Source organism: Leptopilina heterotoma, unplaced genomic scaffold, assembly GCF_015476425.1.
Source record: "Leptopilina heterotoma isolate Lh14 unplaced genomic scaffold, ASM1547642v1 Lhet_114, whole genome shotgun sequence".
In the NCBI taxonomy this organism is placed as follows: Eukaryota; Metazoa; Arthropoda; class Insecta; order Hymenoptera; family Figitidae; genus Leptopilina; species Leptopilina heterotoma.
Genome location: NW_025110833.1, coordinates 4,575,824 through 4,594,407, shown reverse-complemented (window position 1 = coordinate 4,594,407; position 18,584 = coordinate 4,575,824). Strand labels below are relative to the sequence as shown.

The window sequence follows — 18,584 nt, the reverse complement described above, 5'->3', positions numbered from 1 at the left end:
ACGAAATAAATTAAATAAACACTTGTATTAACTTAAAGTATCAAGTTGGAAAAAACGAATTGATACCAAAAATGTAGATTAAATCATAAATTGATTCAAATTTTTTTTATCAATTTGATCCACATTGGTATTAATTTCCTACTTGCAAGAAAATAGATTGTTTAAATAAGTTGTTTACTGAAATAATTTATTATTGGTACTATTTAGTTGTTTATTAATTATATTTTCTTAGTTTATACGCTTGCTTATTTGTTATTTATTATTAAATATCAAATAATTAAATAAATTATAATTTTGTAAGTTTTAAATAAACAATAAAATTAAATTATTTCTTCCTTTGGACTTTAAAATAGTCGCACGACGAAATTAGTTTTTGATCAAAAATCAAAATCTACGTTAAACGTAAAAACTTTCTTTTCAAAAAGAAAAAGAGGAAGAAGCAGAAAGAAGTTGAGTATTCATCGAATATTCTTTATACATGGAAAAAGAAGAGGAGGAGGAAGAAGAAGAAGAAGAAGAAGAAGAAGAAGAAGAAGAAAAGTAAAGCGTTTCTTTTGAATTCCGATAGTCACGGGGTTGAATCTTGAAATAGCTCGATGGTGATGACACAGAGGAATGGCGTATGTAAATACGTCTCTCAGACATCAGGAAAATGGTGAATGAGGTGGGAACGATCTCACCTCTCTGGGGAATCGTTCCCGTTCGAGTATGGAAACGAAGAGCAACTGGACCAGTTTCACGAGAGATCGCTAAGTTAGAAAATCGCCCTGGAACTGCAAAAGAGAGAGAAATTTTTCCGCGGATGAGAAAATAGCTCACTCGTATAACACAAAATCAAAAGAATTTCAATCTTGGACAAAAAAATACAGACCCAAGCTTGCGAATAATAAAACTATTTTTCAGTATGAATAAAATAAAATTTACTAATTACTTAAATGGTAATGATAATAATTGCTAGGAATAATAATAACAATAATCTTATCGACAATACTGACCCAATATTGACCCAAGATTGCGAATATTAATATTTGTCTCAAAATATTACGGACAAAGGTCCATAAAGTCCGTAATTTGATTGAGAGAAGAAGAAAAGTTTGTAAATTGTACGATATAATTTGGAGAATTTTAGACAAATTACAAATGATTGCAGACATTCAATTATTTTCAAAAGTAATAAAATTCTTCGCAAAAATTTAAATAATGTTCAAAAATTTTTAAAAATTCTCGTTAAAATTTCAATTATCTTTTGAAATAATTAAATTCTTCTTCGAAATTCTATTATTTCCAAAAACTTTAATAAAATTCTTGGCAAAATTTCAATTATTTTCAAAAATTTTCTTTAATTCAATGATTTTTAATATCTACTATTTTAATAAAATTTTCCAAAATAATTCAATTATTTATAAAAAATTTAATAAAATTCTACTCAAACCTTTAATTATTTTCATAAAATAATAAAAATTTCACAGAATTTCAATTATTCGCAGGAAAAAAGAAGTGTTATTTTAACACTAAAAGTAGTGTTAAAACTACACGTAACATTTTTAACCGACACTGTGTGATTTTAACACTACACTGGTGTTAAAATAACAATAGAGTGTGTTAAATTAACACTAGAGGGTAAATGGGGTTAAAATAACACCAAAATTATGTTAAAACAACACCATCTGAAAACTACACGCAACACATTTAACACATATTTTTTTCTGTGTTTACAAATATTTTATAAATTTTTTCGCAATCATTCAATTATTTTCATCGATTATAAAATTTTTACAGGGATTCAATTATTTTTATAAATAAAACTCTTTTTAGGAATTCAATAATTTTCATAAATAATAGAACTGAATGCTGAATTTCAATTATTTTTAATGCAATTTTAATGGAATTTCTCGAAGAGTGTAATTATTCTTAAAAATTTTTCTTTTTTTTATTAAAATTTGTCAAAATAATTCAATTATTTAAAAATTTATTGATAAAACTCTTTATGAGAATTCAATTATTCAAAATATTTTTTTTTATATTTAAATAATTTAATTCTAGTAGAATTTTCTAATAAACATTGATTTTAAATTGGAATTTAGTAAAAATTTTAGATTACAATTGAATATTAAAAGCATTAGAGCGTGAATTTTTAGAAATAATTGAATTTTGAAAAGGTTTCAAATTAAAATTTTCGAAAATCTGAATTTGTCATTTTTAACTAACAATTCTGTGGAATTAATTTGTTGAGAAAGTTTAATTAACAATTTCTTTTAAAATTATTTGAAGTTTTATTTTCTAATATATATTTAATTAAAGAATTTATGAACAATTGAAATTTTGTAAAATCGAATTGAACAAAAAGGATTTTGAAAATTCCCAAAGAACTTTTTCAAAAATTATTAAAAATAATGCATTTATAGAATTTTAGTTTAAAAAAATTTTAATTATTTTTGGTACAATTTTAAATTTTTAATCGAATTTCTCGAAAAATGTAATTATTCTTAAAAATTTTATTGAAATTCGTCGAAAGAATTTAATTACTTAAAAATTTGTTGATAAAATTCTTAATGGGAATGCAATTTTAAAAAACATGCAATTATTCAATAATTTTTTTTTTGTATTTAAATAATTGAATTCTAGTAGAATTTTCTAATTAAACTTGATTTTAAAATGGATTTGAGATAAAATTTTAGATTATAATTGAATATTGAAAGCAATATAGCGTGAATTCTTAGAAATAATTGGATATTAAAATTAATTTTTTTGAAAAAGTTAAATTGAATTTTTTTTATATTATTTTAAGTTTTTGTTTTCTAATATATATTTAATTGCAGAATTTACGAATAATTGAAATTTTGGTAAAATTGAATATTGTAAACAAATGGATTGGATTTGAAAACTGTCAAAGACCTTTTTCGAAAATTATTAAAAATAATCGATTATTTAAAAATTCTTGAAAATAATAATTGAATTGATAATGATTTTATCTCTCGGTCATTTTTAATTATTATAAAACATGAAGAAATCGATGACTCCGAGTCGAAGACTCGGAGTTATCGATATATTCATGTTTTATAGTTATGAAAAATTTAATTTATAGTTTTAAGTAAAATAGATAGTGGATTTATTTTCCCCTATTTTGATAAAATTTCTCATGTGAGTCATAATTTTTTTATACTTGTTTCCTCACGCAATAAGTGTGAGAAAAATCTCATTATCATGTTAAACATTTTTTTTTGTGAAAATGGATTTTCGTTTGTTTACATACAACAAGGTGTTTATTTAACACTCGGCAATTTACTAAATGGATCTAATTATTCTACATCTATGTGAGTATGTGATTAACAGTACCTGAATGTCGGTAATTTTCCTGTAACGATCAAATGATTTACGCGTTGACCTGAATTATGAACAGGCGCTCTATCATTATTATCAACAGATAAATGACGACTGATGGTGGTGGTCTCGTAACTCCATGGGATTAGAGGAGGCTTTGTAATTCTAAATTAGTTTCCCATATACGGACACAGCGCATCTTTATGGTTTTTTTTATTTTTATTTACTTTTATTCGTTTTTTTTAATTTATTTTCATATTTATTTATTTATCTTTTTATTCTTTCTAATAATTACTTAATTTTTTGGCTTTTCTTTTGTTAATTTTATTTAATAATAATCAAAAAGTGTTAATTTCAATTTTTTCGGCTTATTCACGGGCTGATAAGTAAAATGTAATGCCAGTATTCGGCATATTGTAATATTAAAACAGTGCTACTTTGACTGTGAAGTTTCTTTAATCCAAAAAATACCAAAGAAAAAATTTTTCAGTTAAAGAAATTATTTCCAGTTACAAAAAAAAATATTTTAAAAATTGTTCCAATGAAGAAAAGTAGAAACTTAAAAAAATGGCAATTTACAGGAGAAATGAGAGGAGAAAAAAAAGAGACAGAGAAAAATGCAATAAATTGGGAGCTAAATTTAAAAGACCATTGACACTGAAAAAGAGGGTCAATATATTAGGTTAATTCGCATTAATAGAGACACCGGACGTCGAGAGGGACATGAATGACACAGGACTATATCATCGTTTGGACATTAAATTAAAATGCGCTCAACAATAAGCTTATTTGGGTTTATTCTTTTTTTTTCCACGGCCTCTCGTGTCAGAAGACAATCAATCTCATTTCTTTTAAAACTCTTCGGTGAAAATTGGCTTTTTAAAGCATTGCAAGTTGAGTTATCTCAACCGAAAGTGTGTCGGGGCACGCAGCTTATGAAAGCAGGAGAAAATTAAGTTAACATTACGTTTACAGAAACCAAGTTTTTTTTCTTTTTTCTTCAACGTTGAAACGAATTTTTTTTTGAAATATGAAAGTCCATTGTTCAAACTATTCGTGTATTTTTTGAATTTTTTTCTCCTTTTAGTTTATATTTCAATATTTGAAAAAAATACTCTTTCGTATAGACAAAAAAAATAATTAACAGAAATATTTTGCGCTCCATTTAAACTGCCTTTTTTAGTTAATTAAACTTTTTGATTACTAAAATTTGTTTGTCCGACTAAAATTTGATTCTACTACTGACTAAAAAAAAAATTTAATTTAATTTAAAAAAAGAATTAAAAAAATTGTAAATTGGAAGAAAATATTTACACGATGTAACGACTATGATAAAAAAAATATCTATATAAAATTCTTTTCACTAAAATAAACTAAACTCACCCTTATTGAATATTTCCACCTTCATCAATATAATAGTTAACAAGTGTCACTCACCTGAAACAAAAATTAAAATATATAATTAAAACAATATTCTTGTTTCTAAAAATTAATTTTCTCTCACATACAAAATTAAAAAAGTTGTTATCAAAACATAAAATTATAAACAAACATTTAACAAATATAAAAAAAAATTTGTCTTTGTCTGATTAAATTTTTTTTCTACTGGCAAATTTAACGAATAAAATGTTTTGTCTGTGCAAAAAACGTTCTTTTACTACTAAAAAAAATTTGCGACTTTTGGAATGTCAGACTACTTAGTCCGACTGAAAGCAATTTTGACTAATAAATTTTCCAAACAAACTAATTTTTATAAGGTAATTAAAAAAATATTTTTACTGCTCAGAATTGCAAACTCTATGTCTGACAGTGCTTTTCCTTTACTACTAATACCAAAAAAAGTTAAGTATCCTTCGGAACGTATTTGTCTGACTCAAAACGAACTTTTACTACTGAAACTAAGTTAATGGCTATTTAAAAAGTTCTTGTCTGACTAAAATTTCCCATTACCACTGATTCCTTCATTTTAACTTTTAAAAAAATATTTTACCGTATTAAATAAGTTTTCTCTCTTCAAAACGGTCATTATCTACTAATTACAAGAATTACATAATAAAATGTAAAGTAAAAATCTTTTAAAAAAATATTTGTATAATTTTATTTCTATTACTTTTAAATTAACAATATATTATTTCTTATATTTTAGTTCCTACTATATTTTTATCGATAACTAAAGTATAAATATAATAATAATAATTGTTATTATTATTATTTTTATAATTTTTATTACTTTTTTTAGTTTTATTTTTTTTTAGTTTTATTATTATACTAATTTTTATAAAATCTAAAAAAATTTCTATAAAAAATGCTATAAAAACTTTTATAGTTTAAAAAAAACATACAGACTTATTAAAAAGAAAAAAAAAATTCCAGAAATAATAACTTTGAATTGAGAAGAGAAGATGAAAAGAGAGTAAGAGAGAGAAAGAGAAGGAGGAGAAGAGAGTGAGAGAGTTTCAGTCAGTGAGCTGAGAAGAGTTACAATTAAATTTAAATGTTTTTCATGTGAAAAGTGAAACGGAATCTTTTAAAACTTAAGTAAAGATGCTTCATGATATCAGTAAAGAAAACTCTTGGCAAAAATAAAATCAGAATGTCTTAGGTTCTCGCTCTCTCAGGAGTATAAAATCTAATTCCAAGAAAGTTTCGTGACTTCAAGCCATTCGTATAGATTCTAAGGCTTCTTTTCTCCCCCCGGTACTATACTTGTGTGTAGAAATACTTATGTGTCTGCAATGAGAATGAAAGATACGTTCAAATGGAACGTCTTCATTGGGACATTTTTTTTTTTCTTTTCTTATTTCAATTTTTTTATGTTAACTTGAAAATGCACTTGGGATAAATAAAAAAATTTTTTCAACAAAATATCGCAGGGGCATTTTTCTATTTAGTATTTTTTTATTCTTACAATTTTTTTCGTGAATTTTAAGGCAGTAAACATTTTTTTAATTAATTTATTTTATAAGTAATAATTTATTTAATTACTTAACAAATTTTTTATTGGTTATTATTTGAAAATTATTTTATTATTTATAATCATTTGATTTATAAATTATAATAATTAATAATAAATAATAAATAATTAATAATAAATAATATATAATTAATAATTAATATATTTCTTCGTAGTAAATAATGACAAAAGAGAAGAAGGAATTTCCAAGTCACTTAAGGACTTTATTTTTCAATTTTGTTATTATTAAAGTTGAAGGGGGGGAAAAAATTTAATAATGCGCCTGGTTTATTATGTTCGCAAGAAAGTTGGTAAATTGATCAAAAAAGAAAAAAAAATGAACTTATCTCACCGATCATAATGCAGATATATTGTGACCTGTTTCATGCACGAGTCTCGTTTAATGTTGGTTTATCGTTTGACAGGTACATTACAAAAATAAAAGATACGAATCAGTTTTACACGACACCTCTTATTGCAAATTTGTAAGACCAACTTTAATTCTATTTATTAGGGGTTATTTTCACTAAAAAAAAAAACAAAAGATTCATTGTTAATATTTTTTTAAACTGCCGCACGTGATATGAAATACATTCCTTTCGATGCAATAGAAATAAATCTCTTGTTTTTCACCCTCTCTTCTCTTTATTTTTTAAACGAAACATTTAATTTCTATTCTTTATTATCCATTTTTCAAGTATTTTTAATTAAATAAATTATTATTACTGAATCATCAAAAAATTATTAAAAGTGAATTTCAATATAAAATTTTTTATTTGGAACAATAAATTTCTCTGGAAAAGCGAAAGTATTAATTGAAATAACAGAAAATTTTACTATTATGATGAAATTTTTATGTTCCAAATTTTTCGGTTTTAAAAAAAGAAAAATAAATTTAGTTCACTTAATTTATTTTTACTTTATTTAATTAACAAAATTAGATAAATATATAAATAAACTAAATAAATATTTGAATAATAAAAAATAAATAAAACAAAACTTATAAATAATATTTTATAAATAAACACACGAGGAGTTTATAAAATATTTATAAGGTGAAGAAAAATAAAGAATAAAAAATAAAAAAAAAAAGTTGAACGACATTTTGTATTCAAATTGTTGTATAATCGAAAGGAAAGGCAAAAAGGTTGAATGAAAATACGTAACGCAACGTTTTTTCGCGTAGAGACTAATTACTGTTTTAATTAAATGTCAATTAACATACTAATGCTTTCCGTTGAAAATAGAGGAGAAAAAAAAAATTAATGAAGACAGCTTGGCTGCCGCTGTTGTTTCATATACAAATATATTTATGTACATTCTATTATATCCATATTATACACATAATATAAATTTTTTAAAAGGGAAAAAAAATCGAAAGTAGGCCTTACACAACATTTACGACACGATAAGAATATAAAACTTTAATTTATATATGACATTATTTTTATCAGCGAATAAATAATAAAAATTAATGTTTTTTAAAGACGAAAAAAATAATGCGTAGCAAATTGTTTTTTTTCTCGCTCTAATCTCAAATCTTTATGGAATGAAAATTGTTTTAAATAATATATTATGTTGTGTGGAAAAATATATTTTTCTCTCTCTTTCTCCTATGTATAGATATTTTTCTCTCTTTCTCTCACCCTCTATATATATATTTCTTTCTCTCTCTTATTTTCTATATATATATATGATATGTAGCATCTTGGCACACACGATATTATATTTAATGGATGGCGTTTTGTGCTCCCGCGCACGACATGAATCCCATTTACACGGAAAGTGAGAGTCAAATTTATTACGTATGACGAATTTTTCTCATATTTCTTTCTCATCATTCCCCTTAATGTTGTTAAGAATTGAGGCATTGCCTCCCTTAAAAGTCTCAATAAAAGTGAAATTTATTATATTTTTATTATTTTTCGTATAATTTACGTTTTTTCAGGTGCTAACTGAGCTTACGAAAAAATACAAAGACAGAACATTAAAATAATAATAACAAACTAAAAATAAATTTATATTTTTAATTTATTGTTATTAGAAATTTAAATCATTATATTTTTATTTATTATTATTATTATTAATATAATAATTAAAATAATAATAGTAAATCATAATAATAGGAATGAAATATTTTCAGCAAATTAGAAAAAAATCCAAAAGTGTTTGGAGAAAAGTAAACATAATTTTGCTTTCTCGAAATATTTGCCAATAAGCGAAAGTGAAAGAGAGTAAAAAGAGAATTTATTGATTAATGTATACGTATACATGGGGATTAGTAGTGTCATTAAACAAGGTAAATATTTTCCTTTCTGAGGAAGGCAAATTGCGACTGTGAATTTAATAGAACAAGCTCTGATTGGAGGAGGAATACAACTGGGAGCAAATTTTGGACCGTCAAAGCAATTGCCACCTGTCTCTCTCTCTCTCTCTCTCTCTCTATGTGGTACATTGCCAAGATTCATTCCCACACTCTCACTTAGTTCAATATTTGTCTTACACAACAAAAATAAATAAATTTCTTATTTAATAAATTTTTATTTACGTTAAAAAGAAATTTAAATTAGAAAACAGAAAAATTCAGCCAAAACTCCAATCGAAGACAAAAATAATTGTTCGATAGGCGTCAACTAAAGAGCACGGCTAACTTTTTAAGGTAAAATACGCAAATTTTCAAAAATAATAGAATTTAAAAATTTGTAATTTAAATTTTTGTTCAAAACACTAAAAAAAAATCCAATTTTCTGGAAAATTACAAATAATTACAGAAATTCAATTATCTTTCAAATTTAAAAAAAAATTCTCATCAAAATAAAAATTATCTTTATAAATAACAAAACTCTTCCCCAAAGTTCAATTATTTTCAAATCAATTTCAAATTCTCAAAAATAGTACGCAAACATTTAATTATTTTCATAAAAAAAATGATCCTAAAGTTCTGAACGTTCAAATGAACGAAATTTATTTATTTTCTTCTTTAATTTAAATATTTATTACAATAATTTTTTGTCCATATAAAATAAATGAATTATCAAGTTTCTAAGTGTAAAACTTCAGTTTTTAATTTTTATTGCAAACAATAAATTATAAAAACATTTTTAATAAAAAGTGTTTCGTTCATTTGTACGTTCAAAACTTGTGGATCATTAAAAAAATTTTTCAGGAATTCAATTATTTACAAATTTTTTATAAATTCCTTCGCAATAATTCAATTATTTTTATAAATAATAAATTTTTTTTGTAAGGAATTTAATTAATTTCATAAAAAATAATTAAAAATTGTAGAAAATAATAATTGATTTGAAATGATGAAAATAATTTTGAAAAAGTTACTGTAATATAATATTCTTATAATATAAAACAATGATTTTATCACTCGGTCATCTTTAAATCTTTATTGAATTTAAAAAAATTCGAATGTTTTGAAAAATTTTAATTCCTACGGAAAAAGAATATTTAAATATTTATTTTAAAAAAAACTTATTGATGTTTTCAAATAATTTTACAATTATTGAAATTCGTAAATAAATTGTAACAGAACATTTTTTCGAGTAAAATTTTTTCCTTTATTTTCTAAAAATTTAAAAATTTTCAATTTCATTTTCAATTAAAATTTGTAATTGACAAATAGAAAATAATATGTAATGTTTCTTTTTCAAAAGAAGAGAATGAGTTTCTGAACAATATTGTTATTGAGAAATAAAAATTATGCATAAAATGGGTATATTTCCTATTTCTTAATTATAATTTTTTAACAATTAACAATTTTCTATTTTTTATAAATAAAAAGGAGAAAAATTTGCATAATTTAGATCAGTCAAACGAAATTTGTTATAGAAAAGAGCAGAAAATAAACAAAATTTATTTATTAATCATAATTTTTTTATATTTTCTAATTTCGGATATCCTAATTTCAAATCTTGCTTTATTATAAATCATGAAAAAATACCTGCATTTTTTCGATCAGTCAAACAATATTTTTTAAAGAAAAAAAAAACAAAAGCATACACAGAAAATAACTTCAAAGTGTGAAAAGACAGAATGAAAGAATGAAATACGAAGATTATTATAGTTGATAAACATTTACCACTTTCCAATTTTACAATTTATCCAATATAACCAATTTTCAAATTTGACTTTTATCCAATTATATCCAATTTCCAAATTATAACAAATTTTCCAAGTCTTTCATTTAATTTTTATTTTCCGGTATAAACATCAATAAATTCTACTATTTTTTAGTATTAATTTACAAAATAATAATAATATGAACTAATATGAAAAATTTAACTTCATTAATTAAAACCAGAAACTAAAAACAATTCAAAAAATTAATTAATATTGGATAAAAATTTAAAAATCGTAGATTATTAATATAAGTCGAAAATTACTTACGATTCACTATTTCACTTAACTATATTCACTCACATTCAGTGAGTCAATTTACCAGTGAATTAAAAAGTTTTGAATTCACCCTAGAACGTGTCGCACAGAAAATATTCTACGAAATGATGAACTTAAAATTTCGTCCTTATTTAGAGGGTGTAGGCATTATATTTATATATAGTATAATCGAAGTATACAATATGGACAAACAAACCCTTTGTACAATAGGGCCTTTGTTATTGAGGAAAACTTTGAGGACTCAGGTAAATAATTTTGGAATATAACTAACGATTTAACGCTAGACTTTTCTCATTATCAATATTATTTTAAATATTATAATAATATAATTGTAGTAATATCTTATTATTTAGATTAGAGAAGAAAATAAAAAAAATTATTATTAATTATTAGTATTACTGTCATTATTATTTTATTTTTTTTTAAATTATATTTATGAATAATTTATTAATGTAATTTTTATCATAATTTTCATAAATCGACATTGAAAATAAAAAGAAAAATTACTTTAAAATTGTTCCCGCTTTGTCGTGCAGCGATTGGCTCTCTTATAATCAATTGTTGTTGTCTACGGGTTTAATTAGTTTTCACAGAGAATCTATAATGCGAACATAAAATGGAAAAGTGGCTTGAGAGAAAATCAGTTTTCTCTCTCTCTCTCTCTCTTCTCGTGTAAACACAACAGCCACTTCAACGTCATAAACTCTGTTGAACTTCGCGGTCTAATTTCCGCACGTAACCGTTCCCCATTTCCCCAATCGACCCCCTCGAACCCCCCTTTTCTTGAAAAGCAATGCACATTTTTCGATTTTCACGTCTCTTAATCTCCTGCACACTTTCAGTTTAACCTTTTTGAAATATTTATATATATTATATTTATGTGAACGTCAATAATAAATTTTTGACATGCCCTTAATATGCGAGTAGAAATAGAATGAAACAGTATATATCAAATTAATGTGAATAAGTAAAATAATAATTGAATTGCTCTAAAGAATTTGATTATTTATGAAAATAATGAAATTCTTGCTTAAAATTTTATTAAAATTTAATAATAATAATAATAATAATAATCAATTATGATAATAATAGAGAATGATAATAAATAATATTACTACTTAGTGATAAAGCAAAAATAAAGAAATAATTGAAATACACTTGCAAATTAAATGTAATAACTAGCGTGTCGAGTAAGACAAGTTTTTTCATAAATTTTTTCTTTTTCCTTTTTTATTTTTAAGTGACTGATAAATCACGAATATTATCGCTTCGTCATGCGAGAGATTTGTGTGTAAGTGATTCAGATAAAAAAGGGGGTTCTGTTTCATGAACCTATAAACTTTACTGTGTATATATATATATTGTACACGTAAAGTGCGATCAAAATCACGATATTGGCCGTGACATGTGTCTCATGCGATTATTGTTCACGAGAAAATAATTTTATCCGCGAAAATCGCGACTAGGATTACTGGGTCACATACACAACGAAATATCCTCACAGAGCTCTATTTCACAAAGTCTCTCTTTCAAGTGCAACATCCGTCATGGTTTTATATACTCAAAAAAAAAAAAAAAACACACGCGACAGATATAAACACACGTAGTAAAACTTGTCACAAACACTTGCACATTAAAGCAGTGCACACATTTTTTTTCGCCTATACATAAACTTGACACTTTGTCAAAAAATAGGGGAAGAAACGAAAAAAGTAAATTCTCCTTTGTATAAGATTTTCACGCATCAGTATTATTTTTCTGAACAAGTAAAATTTATCGGACAAATATTTATAAAGAAATAAATTAATAAATAAATATTTAGAAACAGTTTTTCTTTTTTACATAAAAAAAAATTTTTCTCTCCTTTTTTTTTCAACTGTAAGAATCCTATTTTTTCCTTAAAAATAAAAAAAAATTCCCTTTTTCTCTGAAAAATACATTTTTTTCTTCTCTTTCGTAAAATATTTTTTTCACAGATTGATTTCCCCTTAAGTGAAAATCACTTGTTATCATCTTTGAACTTTCAAGTAAATAACCACCGTGTGCAAAAGTATCCCAATGCGATTTCGATGGTTCTTGACTCATAACGACCTCGTAACTTCCCTTTGGTTCGCCAATCTCAGCGTCTTTCAATATCACAAAACGAGATTTGAAAATTTATACGAGTCCCGTGCAGGTATTATTATTGTTGCATTCGATCGAAGAAAGCAAATGCGCTCACACATTTTTTTTACATATAACATTCAGAGAGAGAGAGAGAAAATTGACGATGGGAGTGGGGAAGCGAAATGTGATAATGAGCAAAACGTGATTCTTAGTCTCCGATCGTATTCAAGATTAAAAATAAATTTTACCCGTTTATATAAAAAAAAAGAAAATAATAATATTTTATCTGTTATATTTTTTCCAATTTTTTCTTTATCGGTCAGAAAAAAATTCTTTTTCTATTAAAAATGAAAAAAAAACTTTTCTTAAAAATGATTAATGTAATAAAAATTTAATTTTTAAGAAGTAAATAAATTTCGCGTTCACTGTCAACGATCAGAACTTTGGGATAATTAAATTTTACTTTTTAGGAAAATAATTCCATGAAAGAAAATTTCGGAAACAATTATTTTCATATTAAAATAGAAAAAAGGTTTTTTTAAAAATATTATTTCTATAAAATTCTTTCTATAAAATGTAAATAAAATGTTATTAAAAATAATATTTCCAAATAAATAAAAGAAATAAAATGTCAATGAAAATAAAATAAAGCAGAAATGAAAATAAAGAAGAAAACAATTTAAAGAAAATAAAATAGAGAATAAATAAAATAATGAGGAGAAAACAAAGAAGAGAAGAAAATAAGGAAAAAAATAAAATGAAGATAGACTGAAATAAAGAAGAGAAGAAAATAATTAAGAAAATAAAATAAAAAAGAAATAAAATAAAGAAGAAAATAAAATAGAGAAGAAAAAATAAAAAAAGTGATTAAAATAAAAAGAAGAAAACAAAATAAGGAAAAAATAAAATAAAGAGAAGAAAATAAGGAAGGAAACAAAATAAAGAAAAAATAAAATAAAGAAGAGGATAAAATAAAAAAGAGAATATAATAAAAGAGATAATAAAATAAAGAAGAGGATAAAATAAAGAAGAGAATAAAATAAAGAAAAGGATACTGATAAAATAAGGAATAGAATAAAAGAAGAGAAAAAACAAAGCAGAGAAGAAAATAAAAAAAGAACAAAATGGAGATTAAAAATAATTAAAAGAAAAAGAAAGATAATACGAATAATAAAATAAATAAAGAACAGTAGAATGTAGAAAAAATAGAAAAGAGTGAAGTAAAAGAAAGAAAAACGAAATAGAAGAAAAAAAGAAATAAAAAATGAAAAACAGAAGGAATGAATGAAAGAAAAGAAAACTCGAAATGAAATGTTTTTTGAAAAAAGAAAATTTTCGAAATAAATTGCAAACGAGTTTCACGACGACTAAAATATGAACAAGACCCTCAAAATTTGCAGAGAGATAAAGCGAAATAGTTCTCTTGTTTTATCGCGGTACCGTTTATCAGCAGCAGTTAGACAATGGTGACAAGCCTCGTATTGTATTGCTGAAACCGGGAAACCATCCTGACCTGCATCTCGTGCCAGATGCCATGCATCTTTGTGCTAATCTGGCTGAACAGTATTTTCAAGATTTATTATTAAAAAGAAAGAGTTAAAAAAAAGAGAGAAAAAAAGAATTTTTCTCTTTGCCCTCTTCTTCTCCTTTTTCCCTGACACAATGTCCTGGCACGAGAACATGCAATGTTATTACCGATACTCTCCTGCAAACTCAGCAATTGAGATAAATTGCTGGCACTTTTTTTCTCTCTTTCTATAAATATAATTCCATTTATGATTTTTGATCGTTTAGAATTATTTTCTTTGCATTAAATAAAACAAAACAATTATTCAGTAGAACAAGCAAAAAAGAAGAGAGAGATAGAGAGAGATTAATAAAAATTTCTCACCTACAGAATTTTTTTTTCTTTTGCTTTTGTTCTCGAAGAAACCCGCAAGTTTCACCCGGAAAATAGACGATAAATTGCGTATGTAGATTGAAATTTTTTTTTTTTTTTTTTTTGGTAAAATGGAGATAGTTTCTTCGCCCAAGTCCACTATATACACATTTTATCGATTTTGCACTCTCACGCGAATTCATCCTGAGTTTTGCCGCTCATAACTCAATATGTTATCTGCTCGGGCAAAAAAGGGAGAAAAAAAAGAATAAAGAAAGGAGCGAGAAATTGATCGTGATAAAAAAATATATAATTGCAATAATAAAAAAATTATAATTATAATGATCGAAATAGTGGAAAAATAGAAAAAAATAATAAAAATAGAAGAAAAAATAATTTTACTAATCAAAGTAATTAAGAAATAAAAAAAACTAATAAAAATAAAAAATATAATAATAATAATAATAATAATAATAGTTATAATTTAAAGGAAGAAGTTAACAAGTTGTTAACTTCTTCCTTTAAATTAAAAATTAATGCCAAATGATAAATTTCTTTCCTTAAATTAAATAATAGTTATAATAACAATAATAATAATATAAAAATATTATAAATATAATATAATAATAAAAATAATAAAAATAATAATAATAATGATAATAGTAATAATAATAATAGTAACAATAGTAATGATAATAATGATGAGAACGAACATGAAACTCTTGAAACTAGCGTCCAAGCTGAATGGGCATCCAGCCACCACTTCGAGAAACTAATAAAAAGTATCTCTGTGAGACCAAAGAGGGAGAGAGAGAGAAAGATGATAGCAAAGTGGCGAAGCGAATCCGAGACATTTATAGAAGACACGAGAACAATACCATCTCTTTAAGGTCGCTGTTTAGGTATCCGAATATCGAATCTCGATACAAGAGGGGGACAATTTTTTTCTTTAAAAATATCGAGAAAATTAGAAAAATATTATTACAAAAAAAATAATTGATGAATACAAAAAATAATAAAAAAAAAATAAAAATGAAAACAACAGTGTCAATTCAAATAAACAAATTATGAAAATAATTGAAAATAACAAAAAAAATAAAGGCAAATGAAAAATATAAAACAAAATAATAGAATTCAAAAATGATAGAAAAGAATATAACGAAAAAATGCATTTGATAAAAAACAATAGGTAACAAAATTAAAAATACAAAAGTAACAAGAGAATGCAAAAATAATAAAAAAAAATATATAAACAAAAAAAATACATTGTAGAGGAAAAAATAGAAAACAAAACCAAAAAAAAAAGAAGTAATAGAAAGAATACAAAGAAAACGAAACAATAGAAAAAATACAAAAGTAATAACAAAGTAATGAAAAAAATATAATAAACAGAAATTACATAAAGATGCAAAAGTAAAAAAGGACAAAAAATATTAAAGTAATAAAAAACAATAGAAAATAATATGGAGAAAATACAAAAATAATAAGAAAGTACAAAAATATAGAAAACAATAAAAAATTTACAAAAATAATGGAACTCTCTAAATCTGAATCAGCGAAATTTCACTGATTCTCAGCGATAAGTATGCCACTATTTTAAAACAGCGTATATGCGCTAATTAATCAGTGAAGTTTCACTGATTATTTAGTGAAATTTCACTAATTCACAGCGCATATACGCTAATTGAAATAGTGGCATACTTATCGCTGATTCAGATTTAGAGAGAAAAAAGCACAAAAAATGCAAGTTGGAAAAGTTGAAAACAAGAATAATAAAAATAATAAAAAAAAAATAATAAAAATAATAAAAAAAAATAATAAAAATAATAATAAAATACAAGAATAGTAAAAAATTACAAGAAAATAGAAAACGGTATAAAAATACAAAACTATTAATACAATAAAAATAAAGCTTCCTTTGAGGAAGCAAAATATAGTAAAAAAGAATAAAAAAATAAAGTAACAAAACTGCAGAAAAAAATTCAGAAACAAAAAATAAAAAAATAGAAAAATAGAAATACGAAGAAAATACTAAAAAATAAACAAAAAAACCGAACGAGTAGAGAATGAAATCTAAATACTTTCTTATTACGATATTTAAAATCCCAGCATACTGTATTACTTTCATTGTTATACATAGGAATACAACAACAACAACAATAATAACGACAGCAGCAGATTTCACAATTCCCGTCAACAATTTGTCGCAGAGAGACTTCCGATTCAAAAACTCTCTGAGGTAATAACAATTTAATAACAAAACTTATTCCATTTTCCAGCTTTAAAAAATTTTCTTTCCCTATACCTTCCACATTGTTTTCGCTTTTATATTTTTTTTTGTTCTTGTCACTCTCTCTCTCTCTCTTCTGCTTTTATTTTGTTTTTACTTTTATTCTTTTTTCGCCTTGTAGAATTCAGTGAGTGATGGTGGGCGGGAGGGCAGAAGGACTCGGGAAAGACAAGTCGTGCGCCTTCGAAAGCTCTTGAGCCTTGGCTGGGAAAAATTCTTGTTCGTACACCTTGTTTATGGCTTGTCACAGCCGCCTCGAATACATTTGCTTTCTGGCCGAAGTGAAAACTTCTTTTCCTATATTCTTTTCTTATGTTTATTTCCTATTTTATTTTGCATCACATTTTATCACCTTTATTATTATTATTATTTAATATTATAAATGTTGTAATGATTATAATATTATTATTCTTATTATTCTTATTATTCTTATTATTATCATTATTGTCATCATAAGTTATACTATTAGTACTAATATTTTTATTTCAGTTTATTTATTTTAATTATACGCTGAAAAAAATTTGTCTCAAATAGTGAATTTACTGGTTACTAATCTTAATAAATTCTGACAGAACTAAATAATTATAATTAAATTACAATTATTTAATAAAAACTAATTTTTTCTATTAAAATTCAATTGTCTGGAAAAAACTAACTTTTACTACTGAAAATGATAAAAAATTGTAAACTATCAAAATTATTGTAATTAAATTATGATTGTCTGACTACAACTGATTTTTACTACTGAAAAATATAATAAATTACAGTAAAACATAATAACTCTAATTAAATAACAATTGTCTGACTAAAACTAATTTATACTACTGACGAACAAGTGCAGCAATATTTAATAATTATAATTAAAATACCATTGTCTAACTGGAATTTTTTAGTACTACTGAAAATAGAAAAGAATTGTAACAGAAAACAATAATTTTTAGAGAAATTATAATTGTCTGACTAAAACTTATTTAGACTACTGAAAAAATACATTTATTTAGCAGAAGACAATAATAATAATTAAATTGTAATTGTCTGACTGAAATTAATTTGCACTACTGACAATAGTTGACAAAAATTCAATTATTATTGTGATAGTAAATATTAGTTTTTGTTAGACAATTTAATTTCATTGAAATTCAGTAATAAAAAATAATTTTAGACAGAAAATTATAATTAAATAATAATTGTTTGCCCAGAACTAATTTTTACTACTGAATTTTAATGAAATGAAATTATCTGCCTAAAATTAATATTTACTATCAGAATAGTAATTAAATTATAATTGTCTGACTAAAACTTATTTTTACTACTGATAGTGACTGAAAATTGCAGTAGAAAACAATAATTATAAATAAATTATATAATAACACTATAACAGTAATACTAAAAAAAATATTTTTATGTAGTTTTGTTAGCATTATTAAAATTTTTAATTAAAGATTTAAAAACTATTGAAAAATGATAAAAACAATATTGGAAATAAGTAAACATTCTCGACAGGCGCAGATTCACTCGAGAAAAAAAAATGAAACACATGATAGGAAAATTAATAAAATAATAAATTGATAATATCGATGACAAGTTGAATTGACCGCGATAATTAATACTGTGGATATAACGAAACA

General features: G+C 24.0%; 1 protein-coding gene and 1 long non-coding RNA gene across 5 annotated transcripts in view; both read right to left on the bottom strand.

The window, feature by feature from the left end:
* The window catches only part of LOC122507061, a 137,594-nt gene extending 132,835 nt beyond the window's left edge, over positions 1-4,759 (bottom strand). Inside the window, exon 1 of the long non-coding RNA XR_006302080.1 lies at positions 4,705-4,759. This is a non-coding gene — a long non-coding RNA (uncharacterized LOC122507061). The remainder of the gene's footprint in view (positions 1-4,704) is intronic.
* Positions 1-18,584, bottom strand: part of LOC122506987 (fasciclin-3) — a 545,181-nt gene that overhangs the window by 222,405 nt on the left and 304,192 nt on the right. The gene's annotated exons all lie outside the window — the stretch shown is intronic.